The sequence below is a fragment of the Chinchilla lanigera genome, unplaced genomic scaffold (assembly GCF_000276665.1).
Source record: "Chinchilla lanigera isolate Chin_1 unplaced genomic scaffold, ChiLan1.0 scaffold00127, whole genome shotgun sequence".
Lineage (NCBI taxonomy): Eukaryota > Metazoa > Chordata > Mammalia > Rodentia > Chinchillidae > Chinchilla > Chinchilla lanigera.
In genome coordinates, this window is record NW_004955528.1 from 345,593 (window position 1) to 363,669 (window position 18,077).

Here is an 18,077-nt window from a genome sequence, read left to right on the forward strand (position 1 = left end):
GAGTCAGACAGGGCCAGGCCCTCGAAGGAGCCAACATGAAAGATACGTACTTGCTGTGGGCCATACCTCAGGACTAAACAAATACACCCACATACCTCCCTAGGGATGGACATAAGGGATTGATATTCTAAATGGATAGTGATCACCTTGAAGAGTCCTTGACCCAACCCCTTACAGGAAAAGCCCCTGTTCTGTATTCTGGGAGGGCCCAGAATATGTGACTCGCTTCCCCATTTGATCCCGGTTTAATCAATTTTACCTGAACAATTCTTATTGGCTGACCATAGTTTTGTCCATTTTTCCGCTACCTTGGACCCACCTCACCTCGTGGTTTTGCTCTATAACAGAGTCTTGGGGTAACCCACTCAGGGCCCTCTTCTGTCCCTCTCTTGGACAGAAGCTTTCTTTCCCTCAATATGTTCTGCTCTTAACCTCCATCATTCTTAAAATTCATTCTTCGATTTTAGAGAATATGAACTCGTCCTATACATCATTCAGGTTGGGAGTTTTTATTTTCCTGTATCACCTTGGATTGTGAATAACATGTTCTGTGAGTATTCTGCAAGACGAGAAAATATTTCCAATAAATTTTAACTTGATAAATGAACGCTTTGTAATATGAGTAGTATGTGAAGCCAAATGTCTCTTGCTGCAGGATTAGGGGTGATGTCTCTCAACAGCAAAAGATTATGGAGATCTTATTGGCAGAGCAAGAGGACAAAAAGACAAAGGGATCCCTCACTTCAAGTGAAATTAGGGAATCAAGGAAATGCGTAAAATGCGGAAATCTGCAAAATTTTGTAGAAAAGCAGCACCCAAGTAAGGCTGTAGCAGTACAAGTAATGAATCTGTTTAACAACATTGCAATGTCACATTTCCACAGAAATCCTTAAAACAAGGCAAAAGCAAGTGTCATCAGATAGGTTCCTTGTTGAAGTTACGTGAAAAGAAGATTCCATTGAGCCGATAGCAGTGATTCATTAGTGATGGTGAAAGTCTCCTACATAATAACCTTCCTCTCCTCTCCCTCGCACCGATGACAAAGGTTTTGAAAGGTAAGTGCAGGTTAGTTTGTTAATTTCTCTTCATATTTTGTATTTTCCTGATTACTTGGTATTATATTACAGTATTGCAATCATTTTTATTTTATTTTATTTATTTTTACTTTATTTTATTTTTGCAATCATTTTTATATGAGTACTTCGAGGTTGTAGAAGGAATGACACAAGTTTTCCTTATTTCTTAGGGGGAAATTTATTTTGATATACAAGTGCTTTGGATTACAAACCTGTTTCCAGAACGAATTATGCTGACAAGCCAAGCTTTCACTGTACATGGAAAACCCATGAGTTGTATCTGGGTGGTGCCAGCCAGCAGAGGCGCCCTCACAACTGCCTAACTACTTGGGCTTTGCCTGCCCACTGTGGACCCTCCCAGGACTGGGGCTGCACAGGCAGCCCTGAAAACCACTGGCCAGGGGCAAAAAGATAGCAAATGCCCACAGAGAAGTTCCAGGCCACAGGAATGACAAATCTTACTGTGCAGCGTCTGAAAACACAAAAGCTAAGGAAAAGGCTATTTTAGAAATAAGCTATTAGGGCCCTGGGGCAGAGGGAAATGCTCATGGACAGACAACAGAAGTCAAGGAGGAAATAAAGGGAAGGGAACTCCAAAGCACTGTTGACAGAGCATGACAAGGTGAAGCCTAATGAAGATAAAACAGAGAGCTGGGCAAGGTGGCACACATCTATAGTCCTATTAGTCTGGGAGGCTGAGGCAGGAGGCGTGCAAGTTCAAGCCCAGGCTGGGCAACTTAGTGACAGCCTGTATCAAAATAAAAAATACAAAAGGGCTGGGATATAGCTCTGTGGAAAACCCTGGGTTCAACTCCCAGTCCTTCCAAAAAATAAAGCAACACAGTAACAATGAAAAGCCATACAAAGAAAGATACAAAAGAAACAAGCAACGAACTATCAAGTCTGGCAGTCACACAGGTTAAAGGAGGACAACAGTTTGCTGAGACATGCAAGACTACTAACGCACCTCTGGGGAAGAAAGTACAGAGCAAGGGGACAAGGCGGGTTATTACTGTTCTACTTTACATGCCCTGGGCCCACTCTGCAGTAAAAAAACTGCCAAAAATAAAATACTAAAAGTGAAATACAACTAGTGTTACTCCTAAACTTGAGGACTCTTTATTTAAAATACGTGACGAACCATGTAAATATCAGCTGCCAACCACAGTGCACTGGGGCCAGCAGGTAGGAAGAAGCTAAAATTGTGGGTATGCTGGGCACTGTGGAACACACAGCCATAATCCCAGCTCTCAGGAGGCTGAGGGAAGAAGACTGCAAGTTCAAGACCAGCAGAGGCAACTTGGTGAGACCCTGCCTAAAATAAATAACAAAAGAAAGACTAGGGGTGGTGATGCCTGTCTATTAATCCTAGTATTCTGTAAGGCTGAGGCAAAAGGGACCACAAGCTAGAGCACAGTATGGGCCACTTAGTGAGACCCTGTCTCAAAATAAAAAATAAAAATAAAAAAAGCACTGGAGATATAGCTTAGCAGGAAGGTCTTGAGCTCAACCCCCAGTATTATACACACAAAAAGACATGGGGTGGGCAGGATGGAGCTTAGGGGCAGAGCATTTGTCTAGTACATAGGGAAGGAACTGAGAGTTCAACCCCAAATAGGAAAAAATTTTCAAATGTAAAGAATTCCAAGCTAGACATGTTTATAATCCCAGTACTCTGAGAGGCTGAGACAAGAAGGATCCCAAGTTTGAGCTCAGCCTGGGAAACTTGGTGAAACTCTGTCTCAAAATAATAAATAAAGGCTGGAAATGGAGCTCCAGTATGAAGCTCAAGTGCAAAGGCCAAAGTTTCAATCCCCAGTACTGCAGAGAAGAAAAAAAATATTTCTAAAGTCACTGCAAACAAAAAAATCCCAAAATGATTTTACTTTCCTCCTAATTCTAGTAAAAACCAACAGGAATAATCAGCTGTTAAGACAGAAAAGGACTGGACTAAAGTATGTGGCCAGCAGGTGCAAGGCCCTGGATTCAATCCATCGTAAAAGCAAAATGGATCAATTCTTTTCTGTCTGACCCTCCCATCACCAACTGGACAGGAAATAAATCTAACCCTGAGCCTTCAGAAAAAAGCAAGTTACATAACCAAGAGTAAAGCGGACGCAGTAATCACTTGACTGACTAGCATTTCCACCTCACAATAAGCGCTATGCCTAATTATAAAGAGAGTGTTCATCTATTACCACATCAAAGAAAACTAACCTTTGGCCCTAACGATTCACAGAACTACCCAAGAGAAAAGACTGGCCACCACTCCCAGAAGACAGTCCCCTGAAGAAGATCTGCCTCCACCTAAAGCCAAACTCTTGCCTGGAACATCCATTTCCAAACTATAAAACCATTCCAAGGGTATGATTAGCTACACAGTAATAAAAACAAAACTCAGCACCCTGAAGCCCTTCTAATCTAAACTGAGCTACTGTCCCAATTCCTAGCAGAGCAGTCAGTAAATTTTTGCTATTTTTTTTTCTTTTGGAGATAGGGGTCTCTCCATGCTGTCTAGGTTGGTCTCAAACTTGTGATCTTCCTGCCTCAGGCTCCAGAGCAGCTGGAGTTACAGTTCTGTGACACTGCCAGGACCCAGGTTGTTGAATAGATTCAGGTATGCTGCCAGGCGTGGTGCACATGCCTGTAATCCCAGTACTCAGGAGGCTGAGGCAGAAGAATTGTTGTGAGTTCAAGGCCAGCCTAGACTACAAAGCGAGCTCAACGCCAGCCTAAACTGCGTAGCGAGACCCTGTCTCAAATAGACCAAAAAAAAAAAGAAAAAAAAAGATTGAGGCATGCTCTTTAGAGTTATGACCATCTGTTTTTTGTACAGTTCTGTACAGCTTCTTTATAGATCAATTTTCTTATTAAGTATGCCTTGTTTATTTTATACAGTAGTATAATTTTTGCTGATTGCACTATACAGTACAGTACCGTAGTTTTAGATTGTTATATATTACAGTACTGTAAATTATGCAAATAAAAGTAAAGTTACCAGGTTAGTATTTCCTTTGACCACTTCTTTGTTCTGAATATTGTAATGTACATACTATATACAATTCTTCACTTAGCAATCAATTCCGATAAAGACCTAGTTGCAGGACCATAACCTGACTGTTAAGCGAAAAATGCCTGTATAATATTTCAGCTGGGCCCAGGTGTCGTGCCCCACACCTGTAATCCCTGCATGCAGGAGACTGAGGCAGAAGGACTGCCATGAGTTCAAGGCCATCCTGAACTACACAGGGAGACAGTCTCCAAAAAAAAAAAAAAAAGACCAAGAGAAAAAGAGACCAGAAGTTGAGCAAAAATGACTATAGATCTTTAGATTAAATACAAGGAGTGTTTAAAAAAAAAAAGGTATATTCTCAAAAACTTCTCAGAACGCTCAGAGAGATTATCTATGAACCAGTTTAAGGAGCCATCAGAATGCTCCTGTACTAACAAATTTCCAACACACCTTTGGGGATACTGCATTACAACACCTCTGGCCTCACCCTCCCATTCTGTTTGCACATCACCTTTGCATTTGCAAAGAGCAGAGAAATTACCTTAGTGAGACCAATGACCTTATCTTACCATTCCACATGAAGAAATTTAGAACATGTCAGAAATCCCCAGGAAAGTGGTATGACTGGCAGACATGAGTGACACATCAGCATCACAGCACTGGCACTGCAATCCCCACTTAAGAGCTGGGGATGCAGCTCAGTGGTGGAGCACTTGCCTCGCACGGACATTTCCTAGGTTCATCCTCAGCACTGGAAACAACACAGCTCATCTATGCATGATGTGCAAGAAGTAATTCTAGGGCAGAAACCTTAACAAAGCCCCAAAGGTAAATCCAAAACTAAACAGTGCAAAGCATTTTTCGTAAATGAGTAAGCATGAGGGCATTTGGGTTGCTGGCATTCTTAACCTCACAATATCTACAAGATGTCACAGTCGCAAAAACTTCCGAACCCTGCTCCACATCTGCAGTCTGCCTAAGGATCATTAGCCAGATCAGAGGTCAGAGATACTGTGTACCATGGCAGAAAGGGCATAAAACAATTAGTAATTTAAGTGGAAATCTACTCTCAAGGAGGCCTACTAAAGAATTTTCTTATTATCTTTAGGAAATAAACTATTCAAATCTTCAACTTCAAGTAACACAGCTATAAAAATAATTACAACTGCAGTCCTAATAGGGCAGTAGCTAATATACCTATTTTAATATTTTGAGAGGGTGCACTGGCTCAGAAGAGTGCAAATGCTGCCTCTGTGCTCTTCATTTTGAGATACAAATCAACTGAACTGTTGTAGTCAGGGTTTCCAAAGAAAATAATACAGGACACATAATTTATAGCATTATTTTGTAATGGTCGCCCGAAGAGTCATATACAAAGAGTGCAGGAAATCTGTCCACACACTCAACACTCAAAGAATCCAGCTGAAGGCCTAGATTCCACGGTAATGTCTTGCAGGAGTCCAGCTGAAGATCTAAAGCCCATGACAATGCGTCATGCAGGTCTGTTTCATGGATTTGCACTAGGAAAGCCCAAAGGTCAGTGGTGGAAGCTAGAAAGTCTGTGCCAGGAGGATGAAGGATCTGTGCTAGCAGGCTGAGGGATCTGCACTGGAGCCAGGAAGCGATGCTCAAAGTAAGGACCAGAGCTCCCCACAAAAGTACCACAGCCATCCTCAGCAACAACGAGGTCCCAAGCTCCTCTGACAATGAGAACAGCTGAGTTCATGTCAGGAAAGCCAGCATGATAAGCTTTCTTCAGGACACTGAACAGTGCACTATCTTCCCCTCTGAAGCCAGAAAGTGATGCTCAAAGTAAGGATCAGAGGGGCTGGGGATTTAGCTCAGCCTGGCAAGTGCAACGTCGTGAGTTCGATTCCTGGTACCAGAAAAAAAAAAGTAAGGATCAGAGCTCCCCCAAAATGGACTGTGGCCATTCTCAGCAACAAGGTCCCCAAGTTCCTTCGATGATGAGAATAGCTGGGTTTATACCAGGAAAGTCAGCACAACAAGCTCCTCCAGGAGAACCAACTCCAGGAGAACCAACAGCTCCCTAACAGCATCTCTTCTTCTCCAGTCCTTTTTATTTTGTTGGCAACAACCCTCAGGTGGGCCTTCCACACCCAGCACCATGCTGTTTTAGTTCCACCGGGTATTACAAGTTGACCACCAGCTGTCAATCCACCACACGAATGATTTGCCTGCCCTGTGTGTGGCCTGGTTCTCCACAGGATAAACTGAATGCTCCAACAGGGCAGGTTCTGGAGCAGACCCTTCAGACACACAGTACAGGCTGAGGATGTAGCTCAGTAATATAGCACTTGCCCGGGATACTTGAGGCCCTGCATTTGATTCCCATGGACCACCAAAAGGAAAAAAAGACACACTGGATTGGATATGACAGAGTTCATAAAAGCTGCAGACAGTACAGCAATGGGACACATTCTTTTTTTTTCCTAATCAGATTTTACTGGTACATTTTGGATATACATAATGATCACATTCATCAAAGAGAATTTGTACCTATACATGATATAACTTGTAATGGAACACATTCTGAGATATAACTGTAGAACTGGAACCAGCATTCCTAAACTCTGACTTCAAACTGCTCTGTGAAAAACTCACACTGAAGACATAGCTGGCCAGTGCATCCCACACGTCGACTGAATTTGAGGAAGCAGATAAACATGAGTTCAGAAAGACTGCCTACCTGTTCCTATGTACAGAATCAAGCGACTAATCAAACACAGCATACACTTAAATGTAAGGTGTACCAGCTAAGCCATGATAAACCAAAGGTAGGACATGCTCAATTTCAGAGGCATTAAACGTTAAAAACACACAGTAATCCAAACAGACAGGTCTGAAACTGAGCTGTAACCTCATCAGGCTATTTCTGTGTATCACTTTCTCTTTCAATCTATAAATACTGCCTGCCCACAATTGCTGGATGCAACTTTTTACTGGTGCTGTTTGACTCCTGAATCATTTTTTGCAGACATAAACTTTACCCAACTATGCTGGGTATGATGGCACACCTGTAATCCCAGCACTCTGAGGGGGTGAGGCAGAAAGGAATATAAATTTGAGCCCAACCTGGGCAATTCAGGAAGATCCTATTAAGAAAGAAAAGAGAGAGAGAGAGAAAGAAGGAGGAGGGGGACGGGGAGGAAGAGGAAGAGGAGGAGGAGAAGGAAAGAGAGAAAGAAAGAAAGAAAGAGAGAGAGAGAGAGAGAAAGAAAGAAAGAAAGAAAGAAAGAAAGAAAGAAAGAAAGAAAGAAAGAAAGAAAGAAAGAAAGAAAAAGAAAGGGTGTGGGGGGGAGTTGGGCGTGGTGGCACACATGTGTAATCCCTGCACTTAGGATGCTGAGGCAAGAGGATCACCTCAAGTTCAAGGCCAACCTGAACTCTATAGAGACCCTGTCTCAACAAACAAACAACAGCTGGAGAAATTCAATCCCCAGTTACACCCCAAAAAACCTCTACTCAATCTGATTCGTCTAAAATTTTTCTTTTAAGCTGGGCATGGTGGCGCATGCCTATAATCCCAGAACTCAGGAGGCTGAGGCAGGAGGATTCTTGCCAGTTCAAGACCAGCCTGGGCTACAAAGTGAGCTCAAGGCCAGCCTGAACTGCATAGCTAGACCTTGTCTCAAAAAGACTAAAATAAATAAAATAAAATAAAATAAAAAATAGAATTTTTTTTTTGACAATTTGCTATCAGAGTGGAACTGATGATCCCAAAAGCAAGGAGTAACCAAGTGAAAGTGTCTACCAGACCACTGTGTTCCCCTGTTCCACTGGAGTTCCAAACTCAATGTATTTGGGCAGTTCTTGTTACTGTTTTTTGAGACAAGTATACTACCACTGAGGTACACCTCCAGCCTTGCTGATTTATTCAGGGTTTTTTTTGAGACATGGTCTCCTTATGCTATTCAGCTGGTCTTGAAGTCACTATGTAGCAATCTTCCTGCCTCAGCCTCTCAGTGCTGGGATTACAACCGTGTGCCACCATGCCCAGCCTTGGGCAGTTTTTATAGAACTGGGTCCAGGACTGGAAGGCATCCAGCTGGAGGCCTCAGGTGTGTGCCTTTAAAACCCAAGTTCATTAAAGCGCTTGCGTGTGTGCGCACGTGCACACACACACACACACACACACACAATCAGGCTCATCCAAATACAAGGGACCAGGGACACTCCATTTTCTGGAACACTGACTAAATTTATGTACAAAACCTGAGGGCCTAAAACTTATGTTTTTCTTTGAAAAATAGGTTAGTTAACCTTACTAAAAACAATTTAGAATTAACAGAGACAACAATGAAAAAATTTTAACTTACATAAAACTGTTCACAAGAAGCACATTAGATGCAGGGTGTGGTGGCACACTCCTGTAATCCCAGTACTCGGGAGGCTGAGGCAAGAAGATCACCACAAGTCTGAGGCCAGCCCGGGTTACACAGTAAGTTCAAGACCAGCTTGAACTACATAGCAAGACCCTGTCTCAAAATAAACAACAACAACAAAAATCTTAGCCCAGCATGGTGGGTACACATTTACCATCCCAGCTACTTCGGAAGCCGAGGCAAAAAGATCCCAACATCAGGCCATCCTGCCAACTCAGTAAGACCTTGTCTCAAAATAAAAAGGGGTGGGAGTATAAGTTCCTAGTAGAGTGTTCTGGGATTCAATATCCAGTACTGCAAAAATACGTAAGACTGGCATGATGGCATATGTCTGTAATCTCAGAACCAGGGAGGCTGAGGCAGGAGGATCACTGGGTTACCTACTGAGTTCAAAGGCCAACCTGGACTGTGTACTGAAACTGTCTCAAAAAGAAAAAGAAGAAAAAACAAAACAAAAACAAACAAACAAACAAAAAAACCAGTCCGAACAATTAAAAAATAATTTTAAGTGCCGGGCGTGGCACACTCCTGTAGTCTCAGCACTCAGGTGGCTAAGGCAGGAGGACTCATGAATTCAAGGCCAACCTCAACAACTTAGTAAGACCCTGTCTCAAAACAAACAAAAAAAGTGAATTTGGCCAGGCATGGTGGTTCATGCTCATAATCCCAACTACTTTGGAGGGCTGAAGCAGGAGGGTCATAAATTTGAGCCCAGTGTGGGCAATTTAGAAAGACCCTGTCTCAAAATAAAACTAGAACAATCAGTTTAATTCCCAGCACCAAAAAAAGGAATGGAAATTTGAGACTAGGAAATCTGTAAAAACAGTAATTTACTTCTCAGGCCCAGTCCTGGGGGCCGGGGGAGTGTGTGTGTGTGTGAGAGACAACTCTATTGCAATTGTACAAGGAAAGTACAAGTGCATTTGACAAGGAAATGCTGTAAGTTATGAGACTATTTTATTTAGGGGGCTGGGGATTTAGCTCAGTGGCACAGCATCTGCCTGGCAAGCACAAGGCTGTGAGTTCGATTCCCAGTACCGGGAAAAAACCCAACAACAACAAAAAGAGAATATTTTATTTAGACGAAAAGAGCAATGTTTTTCTTAAAGGAGAACGAATAGTTGCTCCAAAATGAGAAGAGGAAATGTGCAGAACAAAAAAGTGAATAGACGAGAAGGTTGTGAGAAGTCTGTGGAAGACAAATCTTGTGAAAGGAATTTTGTGTGATATAATTAAGAGGAGAATTCTTTACAAGTTTTACCAAATACTGGGCATTAATATCAAAAGTACAAGCTGGGTGTGGTGGCGCACGCCTGTAATCCCAGCACTTGGGAGGCTGAGGCAGGAGGATCATTGGGAGTTTGAGACAAGCCTGGGCTACAAAGTGAGCGCAAGGCCAGCCTGAACTGCATAATGAGACCCTGTCTCAAAAAGACAAAGGAAAAAAAAATATCAAAAGTACACTGATGTAAAACTAGAATTTCATCCTCTCTCCCATACACAATTTCCTCAGAGTACTGGCCTACTATTCACAGCAAATTATGACAACAGGTCTTCACCTTTTAGTTAACTGGGCCAAGAAACAGGCTTTGCATTTTACCAAGATACAGTCTTTTGCTTCATGTTGTATTTATTAGATGTCCTTGTTGTTCTGAGACAAGGTCTCAGTATATAGTCCAGACTGGCCTTGAACTCTCCATGTAGCCCAGGCCTGGAATCTGCAATCCTCCTGCCTCAGCCTCGCAAGTGCTGGAATTATGGTGGGGGGGAGAGGCCACCATGCCCAGCTTCATGTTTTTTTTTGTTTTTTTGATATTTTTTTTCAGCTTCGTTTTTATTCACTTAAAAATTTCTCTCTATTAAAAGAGTTAAGATTTTTCCACAACTACTTACCTTTTTCCATTTGTCTTATAGAGTCTTTGTCACTTTGGTTAAATGACTTATTTTATTTTTGAGACAGGGTCTTGCTATGTAATTCAGGTTGGCCTTGAACTTAACATCCTTCAGTTAAGGATGCCTGAGTCCTTAAAGCTGCCATTATAAAAACCTCTATAAGTCCGGCATGATGGTGCATGCCTGTAATCCCAGCACTTGGAAGGCTGAGGCAGGAGGATCACTGCAAATTCGAGACCAGCCTGGGCTACAAAGTGATCTCAAGGCCAGCCTGAACTGCATAGTGAGACCCTGTCTCAAAAAGATAAAAAATAATTAAAAAATAATTAAAATATAAAAATAATGGCACTAGGCAAAGCTAACCAACATCAATTGGATTGCTTTGTCAAATACATTGCAGATTGGGGGCTGGGGATTTAGCTAAGAAATACAGAGCCTGCCTGGCAAGCACAAGGTCGTGAGTTCGATTCCTGGTACAGGAGAAAAACCAAAAAAAAAAAAAAAAAAAAAAACACTGCAGATTGATGGCAACCACATCCACTCCCCCGGGGCTGGGGATATGGCTCAGCGGCACAAGTGCCTGCCTGGCAAGCACAAAGTCCTGAGTTCAATTCCCAGTACCAAGAAAAAAAACATAACAAAATACATATCCACTCCCCCTGGAAAAGAAACTTACCCTTTTTGAAATACAGGTTTACAATTTGGTTCACAAACAGAAGTATCTGGCAAAATTTTGTTTTTGCTTGCAAACACACTATCAGATGACAAACATGACTACAGCCATCTCTCCCAGCACCCCAGAAGTAGACATTTTCCCCAGAATCATGGATCATGATTTTCCTGCCACCATGAAAGCTTTCCCTTTCCTTCCAGAAAGACCCAAGGGACCATAATCTATACATGGCTTTACCAAGGGCTATCATAAGAAACCAAGGCAAGTGGAAGGTCTGATTTATTTTCTTGTACACCCCTTTTCTGAATAAGGTACTACATTAACCCTTGATCATAAATATAGATATAGGCAGATAAGTATAGACAAGGTATGTTTTATGGAGTGAAGGTTTGTACTAAGGTATCAAATCCAGAGATACTCTACCAGAGATACATCCCAGCCCTTTTTTATTTTGAGATGAGGTCTCAGTAAGTTGCCCAGGCTGCCTTTGAACTTATGACCCTCTTTCCTTAATCTCCAAGTAACTGGAACTACGCTGTGTATGTGTGTGTGAGAATACTGACTGATTGTGGGGACTGAACTCGGGGTCTTGTGCAGGCTAGCCAAGCACTCTATTACTAAGCTACATCCTCAGCCCCCATATTTTAAAATAAAAATTAAAAATACACATATGAAGTTTATAAAGCTCAGTAAGTTATGTTGGTTATATGCTAATTAACTCTTAAAGACAAATATTGTTGCATAGCCCTTTACATGTAAAGAGTATGTCCCTTATTTTTTTTTTTTTTTGGTTTTTTCCGGTACCGGGAACTGAACTCACGACCTTGCACTTGCCAGGCAGGCGCTTTTGCCGCTGAGCTAAATCCCCAGCCCCCAAACTATTTTTTTTGTTTTTGTTTTTGTTTTGTTTTTCTCTGGTACCGGGAACCGAACTCTCGACCTTGCGCTTGCCAGGCAGGCGCTTTGCTGCTGAGCTAAATCCCCAGCCCCTAAGAGTATGTCCCTTAATTAAAAAAAATCTAGCTTATTAACCCGCTTTACTGTTATCTGTCCTTTTAAAAATACAGGGAAGGGGGCTGGGGATTTAGCTCAGCGGCAGAGTGCCTGCCTGGCAAGCGCAAGGTTGTGAGTTCGATTCCCGGTACCAGAAAACTAACAACAACAACAACAAAAATAAAAATACAGGGAAGCATGTCTGCTGTCATACAACTATAATTCCAGCACTCTGGAAGTCTGAGGTAAGAGGATTGTGTACAAGCCCAGCATGGACAACTTAGTGACTTAGATAACCTGCCTCACCATAAAAAGGAGCTGAGCTGTAGTTCAGCGTCCAAGGTCTGGGTTCAATCGCTGGTACCAAAAACAAAAAATGAAAATATAGGGAAAGCTCTTCCAGGCATGGTAGCACACAGTTGTAATCCTAACAGCTGAGGCAGACGCAGAATGATCAGTTCAAAGTCAGCCTGGGTTACACAGAAGGTTCAAGGCCAGCCTGGACTACACAATGAGAAACTGTTTAAATAATAAAAAAAAAAAGACGGGAGTGGGTGCCCATGCCCGTAATCCCAGCACTCAGGAGGCTGAGGCAGGAGGGTTGTTGCAAGTTGGAGACCAACCTGGGCTACAGAGTGAGCTCAAGGCCAGCCTGAACTGCACAGCAAGACCCTGTCACAAAAAGACCAAAAAAAAAAAAGAAGTGAGACAAAAACCATCGGAAGATCTATGTTTAAAGCTTTAGGAGGAGATAGCTGTCAATCAGTTGGATGGTCATTTGGGGATGAGTCCAAAGCAAAGACTACAAGCCCACTCCAGGAGCAATGTCCAAGCTTGTGAGGGTAAGACAGAGCTAAGAGCAGCTGCTGGACTATTTCACACCACCTCCGATTGTGTGAGTTATAGTGTCTTTGAAAACTTTCATACATAGCCAGAAAGGATGGCACATGCCTATAGTTCCAGCTATTCAGGAGGCTGAGGCAGGAGGGTCACTTAAGTACACAAATTTAAGATCTGTGGGGGTTGGGGGGTGTCTGGGTATAGCAGTACCCACAGATAATCCCAGCACTCAGGAGACTGAGACAGGAAGATCAAGAATTCAAGGCCAACCTGGGCTACACAGCAAGACTCTGTCTCAAAAAAATCAGAGACTAAAAAATTAAAGGTAAATTTTAATGAAACAGAAAGGATGGCAGCAGGTAAGGGCCACATCAGCACAACATACCAGAGAAAAAGGTGCTGTGAAACTGTCCAGTGGTAACAATCAGATAGTATTACTCAAGGAAGCAAGATGAAGCAAGAGAAAACTACATCAACAGAAACACTGTAAGGATAACTGTAAATTCTGGTTGTCTACTCATGAAGGCATTATTTGTGCCTATTCTCCAACACTGTACCTTTACAGTGGAGAATATGTATAACTGTTTTCTTAGGTATCAAATTGGATAACAGCTACTTTACAAGGCTGTCCTAAGGATTATGGCTAATGCCCATTAAGTAACCTTGCCAAAGAGCCTGTTTAACAAAAACCACAGTTGGTGCCACTTCAGAGTTTACACCATTTCAGGAAGCCTCTCAGTGAATGTCTAACAAAATATACTGTCTCAAAGAGGGGGTAAATTAAGAAATACTTCATATGTAACTGTCATCCTTCAACTGTAGACCTTCTAGTTTCAGCTCCAGACTAAATCGGGCCATTAGGTTGTGTTAAAATATTTTCTTGAAATTTCCTCGTAATGAGCCTTTTGATTAAGTGTGTAAAATAAAGGCTGAGTGTGGTGGTGTGCACCATAATCCCAGCAGTCTAGGAGGCTGAGGTAGGAGGATCAGAAGTTCAAGCCCAGCCTAGGTAATTCAGTGAGACCCTGTCTCAAAAATAAAAAAGGGCTAGGGATACAGCTCAGGGGAAAGGCCTTGGGTTCCATATCCAGTTTAAAACCAAAAAAAGATGAATACAGTCCAGGAAAGGCCCTTATCAAGAATACATCTTTTTTTCAGTTAATCTAAAAAACAAATGTTCTGTAATCCCGGCACTTGGGAGGCTGAGGCAGGAAGATCGCCACAGGTTGAGTACAGCCTGGACTACATAGTGAATTCAAGGCCATCCTAAAATGCATAATGAGATCTTGTCTCAAAACAAAAACAAAAACAAAAAAAAAGATACTGAATGGTTTCATTTATCTTTTTCTTGGTTTCATTTATCTTAAAAGTCCATTTATTTTAAGAAGTCCATTTACAGCTGGGCATGGTAGTATATCCCTATAAGCCCAGCTACTCAGGAAACTGAGGTGAGACAATCTAGAGTTTGAGGCCATTCTGAGCAACATAATGAGATCCCATCAGAGGAAAAGAGAGGAGAGGAGAAGGGAGTGGAGGGGAGAGGAAAGGAGGAGAAAAGGACTCCATTTATAAGTAGAAATATTGTACTTTACTTGAAGCACTAGGGTTTGAACCCAGGGATTCATACATACTAAACAAATGCTCCACAACTAAATATCCCCACCCCTTTTTAAATTTTATTTTGTGACAGGCTGGACTCGAATTTGTGCTGGGATTATACAATTTGTGGTGAGATCAGCCTTTATTGGCATACACCCACCCTGCAAAATTTCTCTGGATTTGGGCTTTAACAAATTTCTAGGTGGGAAAGGCAGGAGGATGGCTGCAAGTTTGAGACCAGCCTGGGCTACAAAGTAAATTCAAAGCCAGTCGAAACTGCATAGTGAAACCCTGTCTCAAAAGAAAAAAAAAAAAATTGCAACATTTATTGCAACTGGAAAAAATAAAAATCCTCAGATTTTAACATCAACACTAGCAGCACTTAAATAAGACTAAAACACACTGAGTTCCTAGACAGGCCTCTTGGCACACTCCTGTAATCCCAGCACTTTGGAGCGTTGAGGCAGGAGGACCACAAGACTGAACATCCCCCGTTCCAAAATAAAAAATAAAACAAGCTGGGCACAGTGGTACACACCTGCAATCCTAGCACTCTGGAAAGCTAAGGCAGGAGGATCCCAAGTTCAAAAGCAGCATGGACGACTCAGCAATTTTGTAAGACCCTGTTTCAAAATATATGAAGAAAGGGCTGTAGATACAGCTCAGTAAGAAAGTCCTAGGTCAGTGATGGTGAACCCTTTAGAGCTTTCAATGATACAAAAGCCTGCTGAGGCATGTGTGCCATAAGTGATATAGCTCAGTGGCATAAGTGCCTGCCTGGTAAGCAAAAGGCTGTGAATTCGATTCCTGGTACCAAAAAAAGAAAAGAAAAGAAAAATTAAGTTTGCTACTAATGTTCCAGGTGCAATCTCCAGTACCACACAAATAAACAGATAGATAAATAGACAAAAATAAGTAAAATAAGTCAGATGTGGTAGCACACACCTGTAATTCCAGGACTTTTGGAGGCTGAGGCAAGAGGAACCCAAGTTCAAGCCTAGGCTGGAAAATTTAGCAAGACTCTTTCTCAAAATAAAAAATTTTTAAAAATCACTGGGAACAGAGCTCAATGCAAAGGCCTTAGATTCAATTCTCAGTACCACAAAAACAAAAAATAAATAAGCAGGCTACAGATGTAGCTGTTCAGTGTGAAGGCCCTGGGTTCAATCCCCAATACCACTATATATATATATATATATATATATATATATATATGAATTATATACATACGTATGTGTATATATATGTATATATATTCGTGTGTGTGTGTATACACACACACACACATATGAAGTCTGCACCCTCTGACCCAGAATTTTATTTGTTGTAGAGAAACTCCTTCATGATAAAAGACACCCCACCCTTATTAAATAAAGAAAAATCCTAGCACTGCTTAGCTAAAAAACATTTGCTATGATCCTGATCCCTTCTGACACCTTAAAAAAAGAAGATAGGGGTGGGGATTTAGCTCAGCCGCACAGCGCCTGCCTGGCTAGCACAAGGTCGTGAGTTCGATTCCCAGTACAGGGGGCAGGGAGAGAGAGAGAAGATAACAGGCAGACAGTGACACATGCTCTCCCCGCAGCCAGGTCGCCATGGTGGGCTCACTTCCATTTAGAACAGGAGTCTACAGTCTTGGTCTCCTAACCCCCAAGGAGTTCAGCCCCTGGCCATTAACAGAACTCAAGAGTCAGAATGTGATGGTTACTTTAGTTCTGTTCCTTTAACTGTTCACGCCTCCACCTGGAAAAGGAGCAACCACATAGGACAGGAGTACTCCCCAAGAGGCTGTGCACTACTTCCCAAGAGTCACCAGGCAGGGTACTGCTGATAAGAGGGCCACAGGCATTGATATCAACACTCCCATCTTTTGAGTCACCAGGGCTGTCACTTATAACCACCCTAAAAGCATTCCTCAGAACACGTCCATAGAGACACTAGAGGACTGTGCCATCTCACAGACCACCACTGCTGCTGGTGATGCATGTTCCGTATATGACAAACTACAAACAGCTGGGCTTGGTGGCACACGCATGTAAATCACAGCACTCAGGAGGCTGAGGCAGGAGGACTGGTGCAAGTTCGAGGCCAACAAAGTGAGCTCAAGGCCAGCCTGAACTGCATAGTGAGACCCTGTCTCAAAAAGACAAAACAGAACAATCCATGATGACTGAATTCAGATTCAGGGACTATTCCTTCGGGACACACACACTGTATTACCAAATCTAAAAAGGTTATTTGGTTTAATGTCTCAGGAGTAAACGACAATGTTCTCTTCCACAGAGCAATGTTTTTTACAACTCACTCTTGTATTTTTGTTTGTTTGTTTATTTGTTTTTGTCTTTTTGAGACAGGGTCTCGCTATGCAGTTCAGGCTGGCCTTGAGCTCACTTTGTAGCCCAGGATGCTCTCTAACTTGCAATGATCCTCCTGCCTCAGCCTCCCAAGTGCTGGGATTACAGGTGTGCACCACCACGCCCAGCTACAACTCACTCTTATAAAATGCTGAGGACTTTGAAATGACTGAAACCTTAGTGTATACAGATCAGTCCTGAAAAGTTAACTGACCAAGACAGAATTTTCAGTGAGTTTTCTGAAACCTGGTCTCATTAAGCACTTCCTACTTTGGAGAATGAGATGCTATATTTCACTTCTGCAACTGCAATGTGAAGTATCAATATAGTTGCAAAAGCTCTTAAAATTTAAGGAAATGGGCTGGTTGTGGTGGCACACGCCTGTAATACCAGCACTTGGGGAGGCTATGGCAGGAGGACTGCTGTGACTTACAGCCTGGACTACACAGTGTAAGACCCTATCTCAAAAAACAACATGGAACAAAACAAAAGGTAACCTGTATCTATAGCAGGGCATGATGGTACATACCCATAATCCCAGGCTGAGCTAGGAGAATCACAAGTCTGAATCCAGCCTGCGCAACTCAGCAATTCAGTTAGACTGTCTCAAAATAAAAAAACAAAGTTACTGGGGATGTGGCTCAGTGTGAAGGCCCTGGGTTTAATCCCCAGTACTTAAAAAATAAATACATAAAGCAGAACACACTTTTTCACTAGTACAGCGTTCTCAAAGTTAATGCAAGGTGTCAGGGAAGACAAAATCTACACTAAAGGTTGTTGGGTAATCTAATCCTTAAATCTTCCAGATTGAATTGCCAGTGACTGGTAACAGACTGGCTGCTAATCTTCATCAGGGGTTGTCATTATCTGAGGTAGCCCTGGCACAGCAGTCCAGGCTGTAAGATTAGGTGTATTTTAGGGATAGTATTTTCACAAAATAAAGCTATCACCATTTTTCAGCATTTGTGTCACTTCTATTTAGGAAGCAGTAGGTGAGATATCTTTCGATTTATCATTTCTTGCTCCTCCAATAATAGGCAGGTGGGGTGGAAACCATTACCTACATTTTACAGAATGCAAAGGCTTGGAGATAAAAGAAGCCCTGACCATGTGGGGCCCTGTGAAGAAACAGGAGGTGTGTCTGACAAAAAAACTATATTCGTGGCACAAAACTCTTCAGCAAAGAATAATAAACCTCATTTTAGTATATGTGCTGCCGAAGCAAGCATT

General features: G+C 42.2%; 1 protein-coding gene across 3 annotated transcripts in view; it reads right to left on the reverse strand.

The window, feature by feature from the left end:
* Window positions 1–18,077, reverse strand: part of Dnajc5 (DnaJ (Hsp40) homolog, subfamily C, member 5) — a 48,409-nt gene that overhangs the window by 27,702 nt on the left and 2,630 nt on the right. Inside the window, exon 1 of one of the 3 annotated variants that reach the window (XM_013507487.1) lies at window positions 8,430–8,505. The exons of the other annotated variants lie outside the window; for them this stretch is intronic. The gene's annotated coding sequence lies outside the window, so the exon portion shown is untranslated. Of the gene's footprint in view, window positions 1–8,429; window positions 8,506–18,077 lie in introns of those variants that run through there. 3 annotated transcript variants of the gene reach the window in all.